The sequence below is a fragment of the Rosa rugosa genome, chromosome 2 (assembly GCF_958449725.1).
Source record: "Rosa rugosa chromosome 2, drRosRugo1.1, whole genome shotgun sequence".
Taxonomy (NCBI): Eukaryota; Viridiplantae; Streptophyta; class Magnoliopsida; order Rosales; family Rosaceae; genus Rosa; species Rosa rugosa.
In genome coordinates, this window is record NC_084821.1 from 42,686,783 (window position 1) to 42,698,425 (window position 11,643).

At 38.2% G+C, this 11,643-nt stretch overlaps 1 long non-coding RNA gene across 14 annotated transcripts; it reads left to right on the forward strand.

The window, feature by feature from the left end:
• The first annotated feature begins 4,733 nt into the window (after positions 1–4,733).
• LOC133732392 (uncharacterized) lies at positions 4,734–9,565 on the forward strand. 14 transcript variants are annotated; one of them, XR_009857078.1, is made up of 8 exons: positions 4,736–5,094; positions 5,158–5,246; positions 5,362–5,422; positions 5,584–5,967; positions 6,641–6,712; positions 6,933–6,995; positions 7,081–7,145; positions 7,377–8,310. It is a non-coding gene; the product is annotated as an uncharacterized LOC133732392 (long non-coding RNA). The 14 variants fall into 14 exon arrangements; XR_009857077.1 differs by having other exon boundaries at positions 4,737–5,094; positions 5,205–5,246; XR_009857072.1 differs by having other exon boundaries at positions 4,737–5,054.
• Positions 9,566–11,643: the final 2,078 nt, after the last annotated feature.

Below are 11,643 nucleotides of genomic sequence, written 5' to 3' on the forward strand. Positions count from 1 at the left end.
AAATTATAAGGCTACGACCTCACCACCAAGATCATACAATTAAGTCAATACGCCTAGACAATGTTGGAGAGTTTATATAGAAAAATTTTGATGATTATTGCATGTCCATAGGGATCAATGTTAAGCATCATGTTCTCCATGTGCACACCCAAAATGGTCTCACTGAAGCCGCCATTAAACGACTACAAATGGTAGCATAGACATTGGTAATGTGCATCAATCTCCCTATTTCTGCTTAGGGTTATCCAATATTGCATGCAACTATGCTTATTCGTCTATGACTCACCGCCATTCAACCCTTTTCTGCTTCACAGTTGGTGACTAACTACGAGCTTGATGTCTCGTAAATTTAGGTGACTTACGAAAATTTGGGTGCGCAGTTTATGTGACAATTGCGCCGCCACGACACTAAGATGGTCCTCAGAGACGAATGAGTATTTATGATGGATTTGAATCTCCAACCATTTTCCGCTGCATAGAACTCTTGACAAGCGATCTCCTTACCGCTCGTTTTGCAGATTGTCCTTTGATGAGACAGTTTCCCATTGTTAGGGGGAGATACGAACGTCAACGCTCAACAGGAACGATAAGAATTGTCATGGTCTGTCCTCACTTTCTCTCATCTTGATCCCCATACCGCACAGTCCGATGCGTTTTGTAACATTGCTAAAATCACACATACGTGCTACTAGCATGCCTGCATGGATTGACGCCCCTACGAGTGGACGTGGCGCCGCCCTAAGTAGAGGTGGGCATGGCGCCAACGCCATAGGTAGTGGCACTGTGGCGTCACAGGCCATGCCCCAGCTAGGAAGTGTGGGAGGCCCTTCGGTTCGAAGGATACTCGCCCTAGAAAGAGAACGACTTTGGCACAATATTTTGATAATCGATACTCAAAATCTGTCTCATGAGAATGTTCTGAATTATGGTTATGTCCAAGAGGCGCCGTTGGGAGACGCCTCAACGTCAGAACCAATTCTTGAAAATATAGAGATATCTGTAAATTACACTAGTGTACATGGGATGTGGGATAGAAACTCCATCATTATTGATGATGTATTCGTGTATTTTGTTGCACGTGAGATGATTGAGTCCGATGACATCGAACCGTGCTCCGTTAATGAATGTCAACGTAGAGAAAATTGGCCCAAATGGAAAGATGCTATTCAGATTGAACTTGATTCGCTAATGAAGATGAAGGTTTTCGAGCCGGTGATGCCTACAGCTCGTAATATAAAACATGTTGACATAAATGGGTCTTCGTTAGAAAGCGTGATGAGAAAAACGAGATTGTAGACTCACTTCGTAGAGCAAGACTTCTCCCAAATGACCTGAAGTCGACTACAAGAAGACATATTCTCCCGTAATGGACGTTATAACATTCCACCACCTTATCAGTTTGATAGTTTCTGAAAAACTGAACATGTAGCTTATGGATATGGTTATAACATATCTCTATCAGGATCTAGATACAGAGATATAAATGAAGGTCCCCAATGGACTTCAATTACCATAATCAAGTAGCTCTTGACCACAGAGCACTTTTTCAATAAGATTGAGACGCTCACTTTACAGTTAGAATAATTTAGACTGATGTGGTATAACCGTCTCAGTGATTACTTGATCAGAAGGGGATGTGTCAATAATAAATTATGCTCATGCGTTTTCATTAAGAGGACAAGTTATGGGTTTGCTATTGTTGCGGTATATGTCGATAACATGATCCTTATTCGAACTCTAGATGAGTTAGAGGAAACCGGTAAGCACCTAAATCCGAATTTGAGATGAAAAGATCTTGGGAAAATGGTTTTGTCTCAGTTTAGAACTTGAGTACCGTGTCAATGAAGATATACAAAAGATACTCAGGCACAATGAAGATGAAGTGAAGCATGTTAGCACACTCATGATCGTATGAAATCTTGATCTTAAAAAGGTCATTTTCGTCCCAAAGATAATGGCGAAGATGTGCTAAAGGCCAAAGTGCCCTATCTAAGTACAATAAATACATTATTGTACTTAGTACAATGCACAAGACCAGGTATCTCATTCACGGTGAACTTGTTAGCTAGATATAGCTCAGCGCCAACGCAACACCATTGGACTGGTGAAAAGACTATCTTTCGATACCTAAAAGGTATGATAGATATGAGCATATGTTCGATCCCTATAGAGAGAAAACCATAACTTCGATATGGTGGAATCGAACTCCACATATCGAAAACCGCCGCCGCTGCCACTACCGTTACCTATGTCGCCGTTCCAGCCGGCACGCGTGGTTTCTTCCTCCATCAAAATCTAAGCTATGTTTTGATGAGTTTTGCTGATGCTGGGTTTCTCTCTTACCTGTATAAAGGTCATTCCCAAACCGATTATGTATTTACCATGGGAAACACCGCGATATCTTAGAGGTTTACAAAACATACCATTGTCGCTACTTCTTCGAATTATGCAGAGATTATAGCTCTTCACGAAACTGTTCGTGAATATATATGGTTAAGATCCATAGTTGGGCATATTCAAAATACTTGTAGTTTAAAGTCTATCACATATGATTTACGAGTATTTATGAGGATAATGCTGCTTGCATTGAACAAATGAAGCAAGCTTACATAAAGGGCGACAACACCAAGCATATATTGCCTTCTACTATCAACAACAAAAATTCTTCTCAAGATCAAAGTGAATCAAGTTAAATCTGACAATGTGGCAGGCTTATTTACTTAGTCATTGCCCGGCCAAATCTAGATTCAAGAAGCATGTGAAGAGCATTGGTTTACGGAGATTATCTGAACTCCCATTGTTACCCAAATAGTCACCCTCAAGTATAAGGGGTACAAGTAATAGTATAGGGATTTAAGGAAGGTTGTCGAACCCACGAGGATTGGATTCCTTTCACTAGCTAGAGTGAGAACCTAAGGAGAGCTAGAATACACAAATGTACAATTACGAACCCAGAATCACAAGGAAATCTAAGCTCATGGTGAGTATGTGCAAGATGGAGTAGTGATTTAATTTTGGTTTTTGAATATAGTTTTTGAATTGAAAACAACTAGAGGCTCAAATGTAAACTAAATTACTCTAAACTAACTAGTGATCTAATGAATGAAAGTTAGGATTTGGATTGTATACCACTAACCTCCCTTGCAAGTATTGATGCATTTCAATATGAATTATGCTAAATTAATTAACCAATTTCTCTCCTTGCATCCCTCTCGGGTATGACAAGAGACATGCTCCTTTTTTGATATCAAGTAACCCCTCTCGGGTGTAGTACTTAACTACTTAAGTCATGCATTTTAATCCGGTTAGGTATCTAGTGCATTACCCTAAGTGCATAAAGTTTGGAGATGAGCTGTTTCTGTGTAAGAATACGGGACCTAAAGTAAGAAGCATAATGGAGAGAGAGATTGACACAAGCATGTATAGTGGTTCGCCTTACCCTTGAGGCAAGGCTACGTCCACTTAGAGATTCCACTAAGAGTGAGGCCAAGTAGCCTTTGGTAGTGATACAAGTTGAGGATCATGGATCCCCTCCCTTTCCAAGAAGGGGAGGACTTCCTCTTATAGCTAAAGGAAGTCTCCATCTAGTTTACATTTCCGTTATGGGACATAATACACATATTTACTTATCTTGAAGGCTTTTGTAGAGCATGGGAGGGTGGTCTCCTGGCAAGATACCGGCCGACCTCCACCATGGAGAGGTAGCTCGGGTGTCGGTCTACCGGATGCATATCGTAGGCGGGACCTACCATGTCGTGGGGACCACGTACGAGGTCGTTGCTTATGCTTGGCGGTATGTGATATAAGCGGTATGTACATGAGCAAATCATGCAAATCAGCCAAGCTTATCTCTTAGTGATTGTATTTCACAACCCCTACATGCACAGCTAATGTGCTTTCATGCTTTTACCAAGCTCTAAACTTTATACCATGACATGACAAATACACATACTCAAAGTGGTAAAGTTTAAGCATATGCATTCAACTCTTGAACTAGCATGTAGGCATGTTAAAGAAAATTGCATCACATCATATTATAACATCAATCTATACAAGATTGGCTAGGGCTTTCAACCCTTGCCCTAACAAAGTGACTACTCACTCATAATCATACAAATTAGCATCAAATCTATAATATACATCAAGGTAAATGAAAGAGTTAAAGGAAAGAATGAACTAGTCACTACTATAAAAATCGAAACACACAACACTCATCACACAAAAGAACAAAAATCTATTGTTGTGTGTTAACACAAACTCTATCATACAAAGGTATGAATCTATTTCTGTTGTGTGAATGTAAGCAAATTGAAAACCTTTTTTTTAGGAAGATATTGCACAACTGAGTTAAGAAGTTTCTGTGGTGTAAATGTGAGGCCTAGAATGGAGGGAAATGAGCACATAATTCCCTCCTAGAAGAAGCTCTCCAAAATGGAATTTGAACTATCCACACAACAATTTTTTATTATCTGTTGTATAAAGATATGTTGTATGAACTTTGAGAAATCCTACTAGGTACACCTAGTGCAAGATGCACAAATTTGTACAACAGATTGTCATAGTTTTGTTGTCTAAGCATGGAAGCAAGTTGCACAGCGTGGCAAAGTTTCAATTTGATGAGGCAAAGTTTCAATTTGATGAAAGCTATGTAGGCACAGGCTACAAATTTTCCCTCATAGCCTGCTTTGTCATCATACACTCACACAACGGTCCTTTATTTATCTGTTGTTGGAGAAACTTAAGACAAATTGAAGTCTCTCGCCACCAAACAACTTAATTGAAGCCCGACAACCACTCTTACTCCTTTACTTTCCCCCAATTACTCCCACCAAACCGACAATCACTCTTACTCACCTCCTTCCAAAACAGCAACCCACTCTTACTCGAAACCAAATCCAAAACAGCCAGCAACCAAACGGAAGAATCAAACCCATTTCTCTACTACGTTTCACTTTCGTCTTGTTTCAGTTTTCTATTGTTTTCCGAATGAAAGAGTTAGTGATTACAACGGATTGAGGGTTTGTTTCAGGGTTCGGTTCTGATGGTGGACTGAGGTTTACTCGTTGTTGCTTTGGAATTTCTTTCCCAAAAAAGGTTTATTCTTTTTTTTGGGTTTGTTCTTCTTCTTCTTTGGATAATTTAAGTGGATTTGTGCAGATTTCGGTCTGTCTTGACCATCAACCACCATTGTCTCTCTTTCCCAGACTATTACTTCACCGGTCGACGTTATCAAGAGCTCATTCCAGGTCTGCTTTACTTCTCTAGTGAAATTTGGGCTTTTTTTTGCAAGAAAGTTCTTGGGTTTGTTCTTCTTTCTGGGTTTACAGGAAAACGTGTAAGCTTGCTGTTATCTTCTCTCAGTCCTCTCTCACACTCTCTCGCGGCGGATTTGGGATTTGGATCTCTCTCACTCCGACAAAAGGTTTGTTTACAGAAAAGACTTTATCTTTGTTAATCTTGGGTTTAGTGGGTATATATAGTGCTAAAGGTTGAGTCTTTATGTATTGTTCTTCGATTTTCTTGTTTCTCTGTGTAATTTGAAGTACAAATTGTAATTGTGGTTTTGTTTCTCTGGGTTTACAGACCAAAGATAGATATCAGTGTATCTGATGCATTGAACAGGAAGTTTCAGTGTGCAACATTAGAGATATGTTGTTATCACTTTTTCTGTTCAACGATCTCTTGTTCTTTTGTTTTCTCGTTATGTAAGTGTAACTGTCTTGGGGAAAAATACTTTTGTTGCAGCTTGATTTTCAGCTACCTGCTCGTTTTGAATATTACTCAGCAGAGGGTGAATAAAGCAAGACGGAGGCACCTGTTATGATACACAGAGCCATTTTGGGTTCTGTTGAGCGTATGTTTGCTATACTGTTGAAGCACTACAAGGGGAAATGCCCGCTCTCGCTTAGTCCACGTCAGGCAATTGTTTGCCCTGTCTCGGACAAATCCCAGCCCTATGCTCAGCAGGTAGTTTGAAATATACTTTTTTTGGCCTTTATTGGTTGACTACTTCAAAGTTTTATTAATAATTTGCTGGTCCTCTTTCAAGGAATTATAGATTTCGTGTGCATTAATGCTATTAAATATGTTGCACATTTTATGCTTGTGGAGTACTGACATGTTCTTTATTCCCTAAAGTAGTCAATCTTAATAACGGTGCTCTTTGAGATCTGTTCTTTTGTTCTGACTTTTGAGTGTCTTGAATTAAGTCAATAATAGTTTGTTTTTCCATCTTTCTTCTTCCTGCATCCGTTGTTTGTCTATTGTAAGCCTTTCTATGTTGGCTTGCTCATTTTGCAAGCCAAACACTAATTTAGTTGAGTAGACTCTCATGGCTAGCTAATTGTTTACAAGCTAGAGCAGGTTACTATCTCCTATGGAAAGTTGGTTAACCATTTTGGTTATGCCTGAATCAAACTTGAGCCAACAACTGATCTGGTTTGGTGAAACCTAGGTTAATCTAGTATTTCCAGTAACATCAATAGGAAAATTAACATGTTTCTGGGATTGATAGTAATTGCAATTGAAGTATGTTTTTCTTTCTTAAATTTATTTAAATAAAAAATGCTTACACTACAGTTACTTTGGGATTCTTTGAATCTTACCATCTTGGATTAAATTGACTCTTTTATTTTTGTAGGTCAGGGACATGATCTTTCATGCTGGTTATTGTGTTGATGTTGACACAAGTGATACGACCATACAGAAAAAGGTTTGCATTCGTAACTTTGTCCTATTATTAAGTACCAACTGTTCTTTTCTTGTATTCCCTGGTGACTCGTTTTGTGGTTTTGACGGTAGTGGTAGAGTAGCTTTGATGCTTTATGAATCTGAAAAGCTATGGTTAATATGAATATGTTCTTCATCATAGTTTATATTCCTTTGGCATCAATGCCCTATGCACGGATTCATTTCTTATTGTGCTACTGCAGCTATTGCCACAATGGTCACAATTGCAGAAATTCTTAAGAACAGTGGGCTGGCTATTGAGAAAAGTGAGACTTCTACTTTTCTTTTTAAACTTTCAGCAAAGCAATTAACAAATTGTCAAACATATTTATTCTTTTTAATATTACACAGAAATCATGACATCAACTGTTGACATAAAGGATGATTCTTGAGGGAGACCAGTCCAAAAAGCCAAGGTATGTGAATATGATATTCTATTAGGAAAATTCCCAGTTAACTTGGAACTGTGATTGTGCTTATTTTGTCCTGTATAAGGTGTAAACACGAAAAATCCTGCAACGAATGAAAGAAGGACACGTGTACAAAATAATATATTTTTATTAATGAATTTGCGGGTTACAATCTCTGTAGATGCTCTTTCACAAAATTCTCCTCTGATTCGATCTCTGACGTTGATTTAATCCAAGGGTGGCGAGCACTTGATCTTGAATCAAACGGTTGCAATGTGGACTTCCTGCTATGTTGACAATTTGAGGAAGATGATTGACCAAGGGCTGTAGAAGCTTGATCTTGATCGGATTTAGGCCACGAGTGGTGTCACGTGATGAGTGTTCTTCGGCTTTGGTAGGGGATGAACCAGCACGTGTGTTTGGTGCTTGTTGATTCTCCACGAGCTTGATGAAGAACTTGTAGAGGATTTACTTTGTTGAAGACGACTTGAAGACGACGGATAATCAAGGGCTGTAGAGGCTTGAACTTGATCAGATTTGAACCACGAGCGGTGTCACGTAGCGAGTATGGCTTTTGATGGTGGATGAATCAGCACGTGTGTTTGGTGCTTGTTGATCCTCCGCGTGTTTGACGACTTCCGAGCTTGTAGGTGATTTCCCCTGCTTGTCTGAAGTCAGCGAGGTGAAGAGACCGGCTATTTGGCAGCTTGATGGTTCTTCACGAGCTTGGGAGACTTCTGAGCTTTGGAGAGGTTTATTCCGTCTGCTTGTGTCCCTCTGTCTGTCGTCGTCCTCGATGGTGTACTTGGCTCAAGGGCGATTGACGCTTGATCTTGAGTCGTATGATGGCCACGAGGGTTGACACGTAACGAGTGCTTTGACTTGAGGTTGGTGATGAATCGGCTATTTGGCAGCTTGAAGGCTCTTCACGCGCTTGAAGACTTATGAACTTTGGGAGTGATTTTTCTCTCCGGCTCAAGTCCTTCTCTTGTTTTGAGAAGGGGTATTTATAGTGTCGGCGTCTCTCTCGGTTTGGAATGACTTGATGACACGTAATTAATTGCATTTCATTAATAGCATAATTAAATCAATCAGTTTTAATTAACCGATTTAATTACGACTATTAAGGAATTAGCCAATCAATTTGATGGCTGATTTTAATTGTATTTCATTAATAGCATAATCAAATTAATCAGCTTTAATTAACTGATTTAATCACGACTATTAAGGAATTAACCAATTAATTTGATGGCTGATTTTCATCTTGATTATCAATTTAAATAAATTGATATCTAATCAGCTGACGAGATTTAATGCTTGATTTTATTCGGAATCAATTGATTTGATTGATCCGCTTTAATATCAATTGATTTAGCCGGAGCAAATTCATTTATTACCGTCGAGCTTTTCATGTATCGCCAAGTGTCATTTTCTGAGTCTGCGTGATTTTGCTGACTCACAAGCCACGTGGACATTTTGCGGGACCCACATGCCGACTAAATTTGTTTGGTCATAATTTTGAGTGTTGACCGAATTATTTAATGAATTTTATTTTCATTAAATTTTTGGTGTCTACATAAGGTGTTGTTCAAAATTAAGTCACTCTATATGAAAACTATGGTGTTTTAAGTGGAAGAATCCGCCTGCATTTATCATTGACTTAATGGGTTGGTCCTATCTATCAACATAGTTTTATATTATCATATTGTTCGGACTTGAAAGAACAAACTGTTTCATCTTGCTCCATGCAAACTGCATGTATTTGACTTGTATGATATCCTCTTTTTTCTTTTCTTTTCTTTTCATTTCATGATTTTGCCACCATCTACTTCTGAAAATAAGCTATTGCCCTGCATCAGAAGTAACTTTGCCTCAGGGAAAAAAAATTGGTAAGGAACTTAAAGTTTTTAGCGTCATGATCTTACTTGTATTAGCTGTGACTTTATAGTCTGCCTGTAAATCGTATCAATGGAAGAGGGATGACACAGTTCGAGTTCCCGTGAGTACGTACTTACTTTCTAGTTCCAATCGTAATGTGCTTTATGTAACGTGGTAGTGCTTCTTTCCATTCATAAATAAAATAAATCTATATAAGCAAAACAAAGAAACTCCTGCAAGTTCTCAGCATTACTGCATCCAATTTTGATTTTCTTTGCCTCATCATGCAGATAATATTGCAAGTATTAAGGAAATTTTAACAATTTAATTTGCCAAAAGTTACAAACTGGACCTAACTTTCTTCGTTTGTGCTTTTGCCATGTTCTTTTTTTTTCTTTTTTATGCAGAAATATGATGCCGACCCTCCAGCAAAGGCAGCTGCTGCAACTGTCCTTGGCATTTAAGTTGGGTGTGGATTCAGGCCTAAGATTCCATGTAGGATATGAATCTAGAGCTAATGTTGCACAAGATAATGAATTTTTCCATTAGAATCCTTAAGCATATGCTGCACAAGATGGAAATTAGATTGCTCTTATTGTAGCATTACTTGTGGGTGAGGATCGAACACAATGTTGTATAGTTTATGAAATTGGAAGGCTTAGTTCAATGAAATGTTTGAATGCTTATAAAGTTGTATATGGTGAATTGATTGGAGTTAAGTTACTTTTAGCCTTAATATAAAATTATTGTTTATCGGTAATAATAGCTAGCATTGATTTTGTACAATTTCACCTAGCATTGATCTCATACAACACAATACAAGACAATGACTGTAAAAGAGTTCAAAATTAAGGCTTCTCCTACAACAGTCATTGGCTATTAGCCAGTTTGATTACAATATTCTGTTGTCTGAGCTTCGTAACACACAACAAAAATAAAATTATCTCTATTGTGAGTATTGTCTGAATGCATCAACAGACAAGAGAGATAATTTCATTTTGGTTGTGTGTTACTTATCTCAAACAACAGACAAATAATTATTGCTGTTGTGTGTTATGAATCTCAGACAGCAAAGAAAGAATTATAGTTGTGTGTTATGAACCTCATACAACAGCTATAATTCTTCTTTTGTTGTCTGAATGGCCATATCAATGCCGAGGCATCCCCGCGCATGCCATGCCAGCGCAGAATTCGCACAACAGAAATAGCTATTTAGTTGAGCTAATGATTATTGCACAACGGTGAAATCACCGTTGTATGATGTTTTAATCACACAACACTCGCTTAGACCACAGTGAGGTTGGTCATCAGACAACACAAAATCACCGTCGTCTGATTAACTTATTGTAGTAGTGAGTTGAAGCTTGACAAATTGATGACTAGCTCCTCCTTGTCCTCCTTGATTGCTCCTTGGATCTTTCTTGATGGCGGAATGGATGGATGATAGACTTCTTGTTCATGGTGGATGAATGGAATGGTGATAAATCTATAATGCTCCTTTGGCTAACTTTGAGTGGTAGTGATGAAGTAGCAGCGATGTTCTAAAAAACGGCCTAGGCGCTAGGTGTCCCATCACTGACCCAATTTTGCCCTAGGTGATTAATTTATGTGAAGACTTGAACTCTATTTAAGTTAATTAGTCTAGTTTACTCTACTTCTAAACTATTTATAGCTATATACTTATTTGTTTTGGCAAAAGAAGGGCCAAATATGGAGGTCTAGCTTTGTGTATGGGGTCATGAATGATGAATTATTTTATCCCTGCTGATTTTGGTTTATTTGTTTTTATAACTCAAAAACCAACTAGCTTTTGTTAACAAAATGCTAGAGTAGAACACAAGTGTTTCTTACAAACAAAAGCAAACATTTATGTCACGCCCCGGATTTTGAATGATAAATTCAAATCCGAAACCTGAATAATTACAATTACAAAAAAACAAATCTCGAAACTTCGAGTTCATTATTACAATTCACTCTCACAATATATTATAAAGCTCAAATGAGCATAACACACCTCACAACTTACAATTGTTGTAAAACTCTAACAATTGCTCTAACCGCACGATCACCGTCCTGGTTCTCCTGTCCTGTAGGATTACCCGCTACACAATTTGAATAGTGTACCGGGAGTTGCAACAACACAAAACCCGGTAAGCTTTTTACAGCCAGTATGAGTAAACAAGAAAGAACTGTTGATTTATTAGATTTCAAGACTACCACAAACCCACGTTACTTTCTCACTCTCATATATATATATAGACACTTATGAGTTACTCTCAATTTAGCTCATAAGATCACTCACTCTCATATATATATGTAGACACTTATGAGTTACTCTCAATTTAGCTCATAAGATCACTCACTCTCATATATATATATAGACACTTATGAGTTACTCTCAAATTCGCTCATAAGATTTCCCAACATTTGGTAGACAGACTCATATATATATATAGACCCTTATGAGTTACTCTCAATTTCCCTCATAAGGTTACCATATATATATTGACACTTATGAGTTACTCTCAATTTCACTCATAAGGTCACTCCACATTTGGCAGACAGACTAGAGCTCTAACTGAACGTAACCACTCGTCCGGCCACAGACGTGATTACGATTTAATAC